The 15,078-nt window shown below is 32.5% G+C and overlaps 1 long non-coding RNA gene across 1 annotated transcript in view; it reads left to right on the top strand.

Annotated features, from left to right (window-relative positions):
* Nucleotides 1–13,840, top strand: part of LOC103889811 (uncharacterized) — a 54,334-nt gene extending 40,494 nt beyond the window's left edge. The window contains exon 6 of the long non-coding RNA XR_002913830.2: nt 13,540–13,840. This is a non-coding gene — a long non-coding RNA (uncharacterized LOC103889811). The remainder of the gene's footprint in view (nt 1–13,539) is intronic.
* Nucleotides 13,841–15,078: the final 1,238 nt, after the last annotated feature.

The following is a 15,078-nucleotide window of genomic DNA, read 5'->3' as shown; positions in this document are numbered from 1 at the left end:
ACTGACTTATTTCACTTATCAAAATGTCTTCAAGGTTTATCCATTTTACAGAAAATGACAGGATTTCTTTTTTAAGGCTGAATAATATTTCATTACATGTACATATACCACATTTTCCTTATCCATTCCTCAGTCTATGGACATTTAGGTGACATCAACCTCTTCGCTATCGTGAATAAGGCTTCAATGAACATTGACAGGCATATATGTCTTTGAAATCCTGTTTTTAAGTTTTTGGATATATACTCAGAGATGGGATTGCAGGATCATATAGTATTTCTATTTTTAATTTTTTGAGGAACTTCTACACTATTTTCCCTAGTGGCTATACCATTTTACATTCCCACCAGTAGTTTATAAGAATCTCAGTTTCTCAACATACTAGGAAAAACTTCTTATTTTCTGTGTTCTTGTTATTGTTGTTTCACACTTACCATCCTAACAGTATGAGATGATATCTCATTGTGGTTTTCATTTGCATTTCCATGATAATCAGTGTTGTTGATGATCTTTTCATATACCTATTGGCTATCTGTATATCTTCTTTGGAGAAAAGTCTAGTCTATCCAAGTCCTTTGCCTACTTATAATTTAGGTTATTAGTGTTTTGTTTTTGAGTTGTAAGACTTTTTAATACAAGTGTAAGCTCTAATTCAAAAATACAATATTTGAAATACTCCAACTGAAACTTATTGAGCACCAACATAATGCTCAAAGGAAATGCTCATTAAAACTTTTTGTATTTCAGAATTTTGGATAAGGGATGCTAAAACTGTATATTCTATACATTAACTCCTCTTCGGATATGTGGTTTGCAAATATTTTTCCCTTTCTGTAGAATGCATTTTCATTCTGATATTGTTTCCTATGTTGTGCAGAAGTTTTTAAGTTTGATGTACTTTTATTTGTCTATTATTGCTTTACTTTCCTGTGATTTTGGGGTGATATCCAAAAATTGTTGTCACATTCAGTGTCATGAAGTTTTCCCCACTTATTTAGGCCTAGAAATTGTATAGTTTTGGGTCTTACATTTGGATTCTTAATTGATTTTTAGTTAATTTTTGTATGTGGTATAAAATAAGGATCCAATTTTACTATTTTGTGAGTGGATATCTAGTGTTCCCAACACAATGTGTTGAAAAGATCATTCTTTCTTCATTGTGTGGCTTGGCACCCTTGAAAAATTATTTGACCATGTATGCAAGAATTTACTTTTGGACTCTATTTTCTGTTCCATTGGTCTATTTGTCTTTATGACAATACTACACTATTTTGGTTACTACAGTTTTACGATATATTTTGATATCATGAAGTGTGAAACCTCTGGTTTTTTCTTTTTCAAAATTGCTTTTATTATTGAGAGTACTTTGAGGTTCCATAGAATTTTAGTTTTTTTTTCTATTTCTGCAAAAAAAAAATGTCATTTGGATTTTGATGGCCATTACATTGAATCTGTAGATCAATCTGGATAGTATAGATATTTTAACAAGACCATTTTCAAATCCATGGAAAATCCAGGGACATGTAATGTCTTCCAGTTTACCTGTATCTTCTTTAATTTTCCTCAACAATATTTTGAAATTTTTGGTGTATAAGTCATTTGTCTCCTTGCTTAAATTTATTCCTTATTATTTTGTTCTATTGACGCAATTGTAAATGACGTTGTTTTCTTACTTTCCTTTTTGGATAGTTTATTGTTAGTGTATAGAAATGCAGCTATTTGTATTGATTTTTGTATCATCCAACGTTTCTGGATTCATTTATTAGTTCCAACTGGTTTATGTGTGTGAGTGTGTGTATGTATGTTCTTTAGAATTTTCTGTGAATAACATAATGTCTTTTGAAGATACCATTTTATGGTAATTTATTTTTTTTCTATTGGTTGCATTTTATTTATTTATTTTTTATCTAATTGCTCTGGCTAGGACTTTCTGTACTATATTAAATAGAAGTGCTGATTTCTGTGTTGATCTTCTGTCTGGTTGTTCTTGATTTATGCATTTTTAATGGTACTTGATGTAATCTTTGAGTCAACTGCTTCAATTTTATTTTTACCCAGGAATCTTTTACTTAATAATGTTTATAAATGCTTTCAGTTTTATTCTTTTGGTTCATTTAAAGCACACACACACACACAATCATGGCAAAGGAAAAGACCTCTTTTCTCCTTCTGTCCTCAGCAATTTTCTCTCCCCAATTCCCTCTTTACTGTATTCAACCAAAAAATTGTTTATGTCTGATTCTGTCAGGAGTAAGTAGGTGAACTCTGGTCAAATTCAATCATATGGGGTAAAAAACAATCGCTGCACATACAAGGCAAGAGATTCAAATTAGAAATATTACATGAAACGCTAGTTGAGTAACAAAGACATCTTTAAAGGTTTTAAAAAAGTTGCAGTATTTTTTAAATCCTGTTTATTATTAGGCTATCTTTGTGTCTGTCAGTTCCTTCAAACGTCTTTATCCACTCCCCTATGATGAGGAATTTTGATCCTTGTAGCCACACCGAATGCAGCTCCCTGACATCAACATTAGTTTAAAAACTGGTTGGCAGTAGGCCTGGGGCTTCTGTGTTCTTACCATTTATGGATTTGGTTTCTCTTTCACATTATGAGAGGCATTTGTTTTTCTTTTTGAAGAAAAGATATGTATTTTAGATATTTTAAAAATATCTCTCCCATGTTTTGTTATGAACCACATGAAGGAGGTATTCTGTGATAATACTTAAAATGTGAAACTATCTTAATTGGTAACTCTGATTAATGTTTCTTATCAAGCACACAGATATTGTACATTTATCTATGGTAAGATAAATTGCTTGGACTTTGGTGTCTGATTTTGTCATTGCGAGATTTTCAAATGCCGAAAATATTTCATAAAGAAATGATTATTATTCACTTAGATTTTTATGCTCTACTGCATATACAGTTAAGTAATGCAAAATATCATGGCAAAGAAGAATATTAACTGTCATTTTATGCTTTTTTGTATTTTGTTTACCATGGTTATATATCTAGAATTGTAATATTGTTATAGATCATATTCTTAAGTGTCTTAGACAATGGATTATCACAGTTGATAAATTATCCCATTTAAATAAACTATTTGAATCTTTCATGATTATACATCACAGCCACCAACTAAATAATTTTAATCTATTTTTGTAGGTTAGATATTTTTAAGATTTAAGATAATTCCACCCCCTGCCCCCCATCCCAGGATTTTATAGCACAGTAAAAACATGCTCTTTAAGATAAGCTTAATCTGTATTTTTAATTTTCAACTATATTATTTAATATGTGGCTTTGTAAAAGTAACTTATAAATGTCTTTTCCAGTTTCTCCTGTGATACCTACCCCAAGGTTGTGATGAACTTGTTAGTATGTTTCAGGAAGGTATCAGGCACATTCTAAGTGTTCAATAGGTATTTTTATTTGTTTATTTTTTAGTTATTCTCAAGGTCAACTTTAATCCTAATGAAAAAAATAAGTTATGCTTACTTGATATGAGTTTTAAAATTTTATATTATAATTTCTTTCCTTAACCTGCCTTTCATATGATTACTACCACTTTCTGACTTATTTTAAAAAGAGCTCATGAACTTGAGAAATCCTCAGAATGTCGTAAAAATAACTAAAACTAAAGCTATTCCTATATTTTGATTTATTTGAGACGGATTTGCTTATATAAGGGAAATAAACAAGATAGCTGAAGATCATGCATTAAACGTTTTGATGTTCCCTAACACTATACAGTGTATAAAGGAGACAATTAAAATATAACAGAAAGACAACTACAGGTGAAAAATATCTGATGGAAACATTGCTCTTAAAGCATATAAAATGAAATGCTATTATGAATTAACTATCTCCAAAAATCTTTTTCTGCATTCAATTATAATTTAAGCATTTAAAATTATTTAAATTACTGTTCATACTGTTTTTATTATTAACTACCAGGGTAACTTAAAATTATTCATCTTTTATCTAGTAGTTTTACATTCATTCATTATTTCATTGAGAATTTATGTTTGTTCTTTAACCATTATGAAGTTTCCATATTTTCTAAAGGAGAAATGGAAGGAAATATTGTTGCAATGTCAAGTGATTATCTCACTTAAGAATGTGGTTGCAATGAGCCAGTGAATATTCTGAGTGTTGAGTTTTCTGTATCAGAATAATTTGTGTGTGTGTTTTTTTTTAAATGCACATGTATGCGGTTATTCCAATATATGTTGAATTAGAACTTGGGAGTAGAGCCCATGAATTGGAATCTTAAAGTCAGCCTCCCACACGCTTTTTCTGCACAATCACATTGAGAAGCTCTAGATCTATTCCAATCCATAAACGGAACAATTGATTGCTTCTAATACATGGCATTACTATTATTATTATTTTCCTAAAATATCCCACGACAGGACTATAGCTATTCTTGCAGTTTTCACTATTTTGGAGTGGGTTTTAATACATGCACAATCATTTAACACAAAATCAGAAGTTTAAATTGGAACCCATAACCCCACATTCTTTTCAATAGATATTTATGCTAATGAAGAATATAAAAAGCTCACACTTCTTTTAGAATTTTATTGTCTGCCCCTATGATAGTCTGTACTTTGAAACATCTCATTTAATTGATAGATTCACTAATTATTTGGCATTTAAGATACAGAGGGGCAGATTGCATAGTGTCTCATCTCAGTATTTCAATTGGGAAATCAAATACCCCTAGTTCTTAAAATAGTAACTGTGCCATTCAACATATGTGTGATTTTCTAAAAGATACATAACTTCTTTATATCTCACTTTACTCATCTAGAAAATGGGGAAAGCGATAATAGTCTTATTTTAAGAAATAGTGATTGATGTAATACATGTAACCTAACAACAGAGCTTACATAAGTAACCACTCAGAAAGGACTCACATATAAATTTACACAAAAAGTGGTAGGTGTTACGGAAAATACATGATTCAAAATAAACCTTACTATTCCTAAGGACTTCACAAAATATTTGGGTGAAAATATGTTACGAAGTTTCAAGACAAAAGTAAAACACTGGGCCAGGCACGGTGGCTCAGGCCTGTAATCTCAGCACTTTGGGAGGCCGAGGCGGGCGGCTCACGAGGTCAGGAGATCGAGACCATCCTGGCTAACAGAGTGAAATAAAAAAAGATTCGGGCGTGGTGGCGGCGCCTGTAGTCCCAGCTACTCCGGAGGCTGAGGCAGGAGAACGGCGTGAACCCAGGAGGCGGAGCTTGCAGTGAGCCGAGATCGCGCCACTGCACTCCAGCCTGGGCAACAGAGCGAGACTCCGTCTCAAAACAAAAACAAAAACAAAAAACAAAAGTAAAACACTGTTTGATATAGACAGTGATTCATCATGTGACCCACAGAGAAGCCCTGTGAGGGATTCCACGTGCAACACAATCAAGGCCAGGCCAGGGAGGTGGACACAGTAACCTAAAATCATTTTAGTATCATTCTAAGAATGTTTCTTTTCAGATCCAGGAAGCTTTTTATTTTACCATGGGCTTACAAATAATTGTAGCAAATAAGCATGATCATGATTCTGTTGTTTTAAAAAATCAGAGCTGTTTATGTAGCTGATTTTTTTTTAATGGGACACAGTGTTATAAAATTTCAGTACTTTTATCAGCAACTCCTCAGCCATTGAGTATTTCTTAATGAACTAACCATTAGGAATACAAAAATGTTTTCTTCTTACTTTAAGGGTTGCATTCTTCAACTAGGCAGGCATAATCATGTTTGGGCACATTGATTATGCTTTTTTGTAGTGAAACTTGAGTCAATTAAAGACCAGAATTTTATAGCAAGCAATGATAATCTCTCTTTTAAAGCATGTTTTCTGAAAATCTGAAGGAAGAGGAGGGAGAGAATAAGGAGGAAGGAGAGGGAGAGAAAGAGAGAGGGTAAATTAAAATAAAACAAGTAATGTTAGCAATATTAGCCACTATGCGATATCCTTTAGGTCTTGCTTTCTCTAAACCAAACAAAACAATTAAAACCATCATACATATTTCTCTCTAAATACATACTATATTTAGAGAGAAATATAAATATAGTATGGAACATATTTAAATTCTGGCTAAAACATAATTTACTTCTGGAAAGTCTACAGCAGCCTATTAAAATGGAGAGTGAAGTTTTATGGGTACCCACTCCTTTGCTAATCCTTTATTTCACCATACATTGATTATGAGGGTCAAAATAGTGAGTTATTTCTTCAAGTTGCATGTGGCTTTTCTGGATCTTTTTGTTTCACATTACGCTTCCTCTACTTTATTTTCCACTCTTGGCATTAGGCATTCCCTAGATACTCATTATGCCACTAAGAAAAATGAATATAATTGAGAAATCAAGTTAGAATCTGCAGCTGCTTCCTTCCCATCTATCAACTCTACCCTCTACTTCTGTACATGGCCAAAGAGCTTAATTTGTCATGATTCTCAAGTTCTCCAGCAACCCAATGAACCTTACATAATATACTAATCTAACTAAATATATTTGACATCTTTGTCTTTTTAGTAACACGTCTGATTATAAACTTACATAGTAACATAAACTCATGATCACAGGAGAAATAGAAAAAAAGTACCTGCAACAAAGATTCCTATAAATTATCTCTTCACATCATTTTTGCTGTCAATATGTTTTTTAAAAATTACTCAAATGCCAAGCTTCTGAGTGACAATTCACAGTATAAATGAGCAGTTACATGATTTTTTTTGTGAAATTAATCACATTTTTCCTAAATAGTGTTGACAGATAAAATGCAGAGTGCCTAGGTAAATTTGAACTTCAGATAAAACAGTGAATATTTGTTTTCATATAAGAATATCCCAATTATTGTATGGAACATAAGTATCAAACATATTTCTTATCTATATGATATTCAAATTTTACTGGGTATCCAATGTATGTTTATGTTCTGGAATCCTTTAATAGAGGTTAGCTAAAATCAGTGTGTTTTCTCTACTTTAGAGAGATGAAATTAGTTCTCCCTCTCCTCCCAGGTGTTGTTTCTGGACCATTTTCCTCGTCTCCAAAATCAAATAAATAAGAGAGAGAGAAAAAAATCACTTTAAATACATTCCCTTTAGGCACACCTATTTTCTTCCTTACTAATAAAATATAATCTTCTGACCTCTAACAATCATTTTAGATTCAAAACCTTATAATCTTACCACATTTCATTCTTCAATTTGGTTGCTTGCCTTACAACCTCAGTTTTCTGATTAGTTCAAGGAAATTTATTATTTGCAGAGTGGTTTAGAGTGATGTCTTTCAAAATGAGGGTTTTGAAACTGGGGTTTTATTATTTTTAGTTTACAATAGCAATGTTTCAAGCAACTATATTCTTGTAGAATTTTGAAGAGAGTATGTCATCAAACTTTTGGATATTGCCCATCTGATAGGTGAAAATAACTCATAGTATTTTTGTTAGCATTACATTAAATGTATAAATAAACAAACACACACATTTTCTTTATCTTTCCTTTGATGGACCCTTAGGTTAACTGGACAAGAGTGGACATCCTTGTCTTGTTTCTGATCTTGGAGAAAAAACTTTCAACTTTTCATCATTGTGTGTAATGTTATCTATGGATTTGTCATATATGGCCTTTATTGGGTTGAGGTATATTCCTTTTATTCCTAATTTGTTGAGTTTTATAATAAAAAGATATGAAGTTTTTAAAATGCTTTTTCTGCATCCACCGAGATAATCCTATTATTTTTCCCTTCATTCTCTAAATGTGATATATCACATTTATTTATTTGCATATGTCATATCTTCCTTGCAACAAGGGGATAAATCCTAGTTGATCATGGTGTTTGATCTTTCTAATGTGCTATTGAATTCAGATTTATAAAAATTTGTTGAGAATGTTTGCATCAATGTTAACAGAGATGTTGGCCTGTAGTTTTCTTTTCTTGTAGTGTTCTTGTTTGGCTTTTGTGAGAGAGTAATGGCGATCTTCTAAAATGACTTTAGTAGTTTTTCCTTCTCTTCAGGTTTTTCAAGTGTTTGAGAATAGGTATTAGTTGTTACTTAAATGTTTAGTAGAATTCAGCATTGAAGCCATCAGGTTCTGAGGGTTTTTTTGGTTGTTGTTGTGAGGTTTCTGATTACTGATTTAATATCCTCACTTGTTATTGAACTGTTAGGTTTTCTATTTCCTCATTGTTCAGTCTTGGCAGGGTGCATATTTCTTGAAATTTCTTCATTGCTTCTGGGTTATCCTATTTGCCCACATATAATTCTCATCAGTAGTCTCTTAAATTATTTGCATTTCTTTTACATGAGTTGGAATGTCTCTTCTTTGATTAATAATTTTATTTATTCAAGCACTCTCTCTTTTTGTCTTGGTGGGTCAAGCTAAAATTTGTCAATTTTATTTATCTTTTCAAAAAACCAACTGAGTTTTGTTGATTATTTATATTTTTTCTACTTCCAATTTTATTTGTATTTTCCCAGATATTTGTTATTTCTTTTATTCTGCTAACTTTTGACTTAATTTTTTAAGTTGCTTCTTGGAGGTTTAAAGTTAGATAGTTTATTTGAGATCTTTCATTTTTCTTAGTGTAAGAATTTATCATTCTAAAGTTCCTTCTTAGAATTGCTTTTGCTGCATTTAATATGTTGCGCTTCCATTTTCAGTTCTATCAATAATTTTTAAAATTTTGCTTTGATTTCCTCTATAACCCACTGGTTGCCCAATAATATGTTGTTTATTTTTCACATATTTATAAATTTTTAAATTTTCACCTGTTACTGATTCTAGTTTCATTGTACTGTGGTTGACTGAGATATTTGGTATGATTTTGATATTCTTAACTTTATTGGGACTTGTTCTGTTGCCTAACATATGATGTATCATGGAGGTTGTTACATATGTGCTTAAGAAGAATGTGTCGTCTTCTGCTGCTGTTGTCCCCAGGTTTTCTGTGGTAGGCCTGAAGCTGGGTTTATGATGAAATCAGATACTCAATTCACTCTCCTTTATTTATGCAAAGGATATCTCTCTCCATACTGTACTTTCCAGGCTTGTGAGAGGAATGATGCAGATAATTTGAAACTGTCCTTTCTAACATTTTTAATACATCAATTTTAATTTCCATGTTAATCTTAGGTACTGTAACATCTTATCTGCATCCTTTCGTTTTGTGAAGGTATTTTTGTGGATGGATAATTGTTCAAACTGACGTTTTTGTGAGGAGATAATTGCTGAAAAGTTTTAATCCATCATTTTGCTGACGTCACTCTCCTGCCAATTTTGTTTTAGATATTGTCTATTATTATCAGTTTTTTATTCTATTTACTCAATCATCTTTAGATACAATTTAAAAATCCAATAAAATTATTTACATTTTCCCACAGTTATAACATTGTTGTGTTCTTCATTTACTTTCATAAATTTTGTTTTTTATAAGGTATCATAATTTTATGCCTGATGAAGTGCCTTCAACAATACTTATAGTATATGTCTTCTGTCAGTAAATACCCACTTCTTGTTTATCTGAAAATGAATTATTTGCCTTCATGTTTAAAAGGCAAATTTTAAACATATTTCACTGGGAACGTAATTCCCAGTGAAAACAAATTTCACTGGGAACGTAATTCCCAGTGAAAACAAATTTCACTGGGAACGTAATTCTAGGTTAACACTTCTTTTTTTTCCCCTGTGCTTTAGAGATTATCCATGATTTACTTCTCCGACTTGCATAGTTTCTGAAGAAAAGTCTGCTCTCATTTTAATCCTAGTTAGATAATATGTGATATTTCTTTTTTCTCTAGCTGCCTTCAAAGTTTTCTTTTTATCTTCAGTCTTCAGAAATTAGACTATAATACACTAGGTTATTATTATCATTTTATCCTACTTGTGTTTCTCTGAGCTTCAGGTACACCTAGGTTTTTTACTTTTGTGAAACCTGGAAAATTCTAATTCTTTCATATTGATTATGTATCTCTCTCCCTCTCACTCTCTTTGCACTGCTTTCAGTATTTCAATTACACGTATGTATCATACAGACCATTTATGTTATTAAATATTGTACAGAGCATTTATATTCTTACACAGGTGCTGGATACTTTGTTCTTTTTTCATTTATGTTTCAATTTGGAGAATTTATATTTGTTTATCTTCACATCAACTGATATACTAGTCTTCTTGGTCAGTTCTGGTAATAATCCCATCAAAAGAATTCTTCACCTTTGATAATTGTGTTTTTCATTTCTGCCATTTCAGTTTTACTCTGTCTTACAGTTCTGAAATTCCTAGTCTCTTCCAAATATGTTGTCTTATTTTTCAAGATTATTTAACTTTTCATAGCTATTTTTGTTTTCATTCTGATAGAACATGTGGTCCATCTCCGTGTCTCTCTTTGTTCTATTATATCTGTTAATAATAGGTTGTAGTTCTTTTGCATTTTTATGAATAGCCTTATTTCCATTTTAATTCTAAACACTGTGTGCAAAAGAACAGATACTGGAAATAATATTTCTGTTTGACATGTGTTTTCTTCTGTCTGAATATCAGTGTTGGGAGTGGAATCTTGTAAATCTGTAGCTGATCTGGAATTGGTTTATATTGTATAGTCAGTAATCATTATCTGTAGTAGTTATGTTCTAAAATGTTTCCAGACACCGAACCATTGCTTCTAGGAAAAATATAGATCTAGGTTCCTAAGAGCTTCTGGTCACAACATTTTTATTAACCAATCAATATATGACTTTGTTTCATTTGTTTTCCTGTGTAAAGACAACTTATTTAATATAACAAAGAGAATCTAACACAGGCATTTTCTCTGTAAGGCACATCCTAGACTTCTTGTGCTTCCAAACACTAAACACACTTTAGCACAATCCTTAGGGGCCAAAATAAAAATAAGAATAAAAAAAACTGTATTATTAAGTAATCCTTGGAAAGGATGCATTTACAATACAAGGTCTGAAGCAAGAAAGTAGAATATTTCCCTGTTTCACTTCATCTGGGAATGTGTGCATCAAGAAACTCAAATTTTTCACTCCTCTGTGCATTCACAAATAACTATAAAAGTGCTACAAGCATGGACTTCGAAATGACAAATAAATTTTAGCAGGGAGGTGAATTTGCAAATAATCCACAAATAGTGAGGTTTGACTATGTTTGTGTGGTGACTTTCAATGTACCATATGCTTCAAGGTCATGAATTTGCAAATAAAGAAGCCACAAATAGTGAGGACTGACTATGTTAGTGTGATGGCTTTCAATGTACCATATGCTTCAAGGTCATTCTGTGCAGAGCAGTAACTTCAAAAAAAAATGGGGTTAGGTTGCTTGCTTGTGCTTGATATGAGGCCTAGAGGGCTTGAAGAGTTTTTCTCAGTATTCCGCTTCATCCCCAGTTGCAGTGGACTATGCACACCTGCATCACAAAAGAAATCTCTCTTCCCCATTGGTGCTTGTTACTTGATTCAATGTTCATAGTGAGTTCATAGGAGTTTCTCAGTTCTCTTTTCTTTAGACTCAGTCTTAGGTAGGCACTGTATAACCATGACTTGGAAACAACACTTATACAACACTCCTGCCTATTTCCCAGGGGCAAACAAAAAATGCTTACTATTCATTATAGGCTGTAAATCAAGGCTATAAAACATTTTCCATAAATAATCAGATAGTAAGTAATTTAAGCTTTTAGTCATATATGCTAATTAAAAAATACTTTATAGAATGTAAAAAAACATTCTCAGCTCACGGACCTGCCAAAAATAGACTGAGGCATGGAATGAGCTCCAGACTCTAGCCAGCCCACGGGCACTTAGCACAGGTTGTTAGTACTTAGCACAGGTTATTTTCCTGTGCGTCCCACCTGTGGCAGGTTAACTCTGCCTTGAATCAGCAGGGATTCTGGGACATGAGCAAGCATGTTTCTGCTACACAAGCAGTAGAGTCTTGTAATCTAGTGTCAATAAAAAGTTCTGATGGAGTGAGTACATTTTCTACACTTCCTCAAAAGCAGCACACAATTAATTGTTATCATGTAGAGGACAAGGGCGCAGGCAGGTTTTATGCCTGTAAATCAGTGGTTGTCAATCTTCACCTTACATACAAGCAGATTATGGACGCAAGTTTTCGAAGTATATGGTCTCTACCCTCAAACATTGGAAAGTCCTGAATATCTGTACCATGAAGGGAGCCTTAGATCTCTTTCCTTGCCCCTGTATTTTCCAGGAGGATGCTACAAAAGCCTATGGAAATTCCTGGCAGGTAGATACATGCTGTCCTGTGTCTGGGACACAAAGAAATTCTAAATTGCGATGTTAGACTTTGCCCAGCTTTTGAAAAGTTTTTCTTAACAGTTCTGTTCCTTTTTCTTACCCACTTTTAAGGCTTCCATTTGTTTTCTCCCATGCTAAAAATAAATAATATGACTTGTCTCTCCTTAGAGTAACTTGTTACTCATTGGAATTCAGTTTATAAGACTGCCTTGGGATCACAGCTTTCTGTTGGACTGAAATTGTTATGTACATTTTTTTCATCTTTCACATTTTTTCTTATTGTTTGAATAGCCTTCCCTTGTGGCCTTCTGTATTCAGAGTGGAAGCAGATCTTTCAAAGATATTTAATTAATATTTTTATATGTATTTTGATTTACATATTTTATACGTATTTTGTTTTACTTTATTGATCCCATATTTCACTTTATCTATTTTACTTTGAGAATGAACTAAACTGCACGGAACCTCATTTGAGTACCCTTAATAATAAGACCAAGAACATCACCTTCTCAGTCAAGGAACTTCTGCTGTTGTATATTCACATAGACATTATTGGCTTTTTTCCTACAAACATATTGAACATTATGAAGGTATGACTTCTGGAATGCTAACTGTGTTGGATTCAGTAACATTCTTTCCAGAAGAAGCACACTTCTTTTGTCACACCAAGAATTAAAGAGGTTGTGGACACTATTCTACTTCTGTGCCCGTAAGAATAACAATCAAAACTATTTTATATCTTTACTATATGTTACAAGAGGGATGTATCCATGAACTCTCACCATGATTGTCTTTAAACCAGGGACTTACGACTTTATTCATCATCCAAATATCCTTTTTTGTTCCATTTATTCTGTTTTTCTTCTTTTAAAAATTCATTTATTAAAAATTCATTTATGTAAATCTATTTTTCATGTTTTATTTTTATTATATTTATTGTTTATTTTATTTCAAATTCATTTTTCACTTCTTATTTTTCTTTCTGTGCCAATTTTCTGTACTCTGTCTTCTTGGCCCACCCCAGGATTAAAAGGAGTAGTTAATCTAATGGAGGTATGTGAACACATTTGGCACGCGCAACCCAGCATTAGAGTGTCGGAAGTTTATCAGAATTCACAATGAGTTGAGTCTTCAGTTTTTTAGTGATACCAGAAACATATGAGTTAAGCTAGCCTAATAAAGGGGTGAAACATAATAGAACTAAGTTAGCCCATAACTAAAGCTTGCATTTCAGTGACTATTTCTTCTCTTTCTTTCAGTTGGCTTAGAATTACAATCAGGAGAAAGGAATGTTCTTTTGCTAATGAATGAGGAGAAATTGGCAACATTCCAGTCCCAAGTCTAGGCCTTGGGAGGCTTGCATTTTGCCAAATTATGATCCCCTTCTCAGCTGCTGCTCTTTCAGCATGGACGCTATCACGAACACATGGAAAATGGTCTTCCCTACTTAATCCCAGCCAAACCAAACCCAGGTGCAAACTAGAGCCACACAGCCAAACCCACCCTACAACAACCATTCTCAACTGATCTGTATCCATGAGAATAAATTATTGTGGTTTTCAGCCATGTGGTGGCATGTAGCATTTTTGTAGTAATAACTAGCTGATACAAGGGATGTTATTTAATTGCCCTTTTAAATCCAATATATGAAGCATGGGCGAGAAATCATGAAATACAGATAAAGGCTGTTATTAGGCATCGAATGCTGAAATCAGGTCATAGAGCATCAGCTTTGGCATAGAAAGATAGAAAGAATATATTGAGTTTTTTCTTTTTAATATTAGAATAAATGCAAAATAATGCACAAAATATAAGTATGTAACTCAAAGAATTAGCATCATATAAAGAAATTACTAGTGTCCACAAACCCATTCTCTCCCAGAACTTCATGAAGGGGAGGAACTGGGAGTTGTGATATCTTAGTAATTAAAATGTCTTCAGGTTCAGATTTGAACACTTGCAGATTTAAACAGAAAGGTAATAGTAAGCTAAGAAATGAAGTACTATCTTTGTAAGCAACATTCCTAAAATGACATTCATCTAAATGTTTTTAATTCCCTGTCATAAAATAGGAAAAGAGAGTGCCAATTAAGGGCTATTTGCTAGGTTCACTATCCTGTGCCCTGTATGGTGACAGATTGTCTTTCTATATTTAAAAAACTAAGCAAACTGTTATAAGAATCCACGATTTTAATAGTATTGGTACAGATCAAGTGAATAGTACATTTAGATTAATAAATATAACACACAATGGAGAAGAACACAACCTGAAATTTTGTTTCAAAGAGTCAAGCTGCAAATGTTGATAAAATAAATTAAATTTCAACTTATGTGACATTTTTCAAAATCAAGCAACAATAAAGCATTTAAATGTCAGCACAATTTTTGTATTCAGTTAAATCTTTTTCAAACTAAATCATATTTCTTTACTTCCATTTTAAATATCAGCTAATTAATATGTTCTTAGTGGAATTCAGAGTAAAATAAATTTGGGAACTCACACAATGAATGTGTAGATAAGTAACTTGGAAAAAAGAATCAATAAAATTCTTTGTTACGAGGTTACCACATTAAATTTATAGCAGCTGGTTAAACAATACACATCCTCCTCCATACTTCTAAGTTTTGCTCCAGGATCTTTTTTACAGACTGTATTATTTCATGGTAGAATTGTAAAGAGTCAGTTAAAATAATGTTTCTGAACATTCAGTGCACCTTCAAGAAAGGTTCTATTTTGAAGATTTCTCCAAATAATAGCTTACTTAAATATCTCAGAAAGTTTTTCTTTAGGGCACATG

The sequence above is a fragment of the Pongo abelii genome, chromosome 12, assembly GCF_028885655.2.
Source record: "Pongo abelii isolate AG06213 chromosome 12, NHGRI_mPonAbe1-v2.0_pri, whole genome shotgun sequence".
NCBI classification, from domain to species: Eukaryota; Metazoa; Chordata; class Mammalia; order Primates; family Hominidae; genus Pongo; species Pongo abelii.
The sequence above is the reverse complement of the archived record's forward strand: the minus strand, read 5'-3'. Positions and strand labels throughout refer to the sequence as shown.